Raw genomic sequence first — 244 nt, 5'->3', positions numbered from 1 at the left:
AGCGTCCCACATATGAACATGCAAATCCTCCCAGCAGCCCCGTGAGGTAGCCATCCTGGTTGTCACAGTCCGCAGAGAGAATAGAGAGTCCCTCAAAGCTCCTCTGGGTGGGCACAGATGGCTCCAGCCCTGACCCTTGGCCCCCAGCCAGTGCCCTGCCTTAAAGCCCCCCAGGCAGAGTGGGAGAGGGGAGCGGGAAAGGGGGCTGCAGGGCTGCAGCGCTGGTGGGGCCATCTCTTCCCTC

General features: G+C 63.1%; 1 protein-coding gene across 1 annotated transcript in view; it reads left to right on the top strand.

Moving 5' to 3' along the window:
* Positions 1 to 244, top strand: part of RAPSN (receptor associated protein of the synapse) — a 13,769-nt gene that overhangs the window by 13,140 nt on the left and 385 nt on the right. The window lies entirely within an intron of this gene.

Source organism: Tupaia chinensis, unplaced genomic scaffold (genome assembly GCF_000334495.1).
Source record: "Tupaia chinensis unplaced genomic scaffold, TupChi_1.0 Scaffold000561_1, whole genome shotgun sequence".
In the NCBI taxonomy this organism is placed as follows: domain Eukaryota; kingdom Metazoa; phylum Chordata; class Mammalia; order Scandentia; family Tupaiidae; genus Tupaia; species Tupaia belangeri.
Note: the sequence above shows the minus strand (reverse complement) of the source record. Positions and strands in the feature narration are given on the sequence as shown.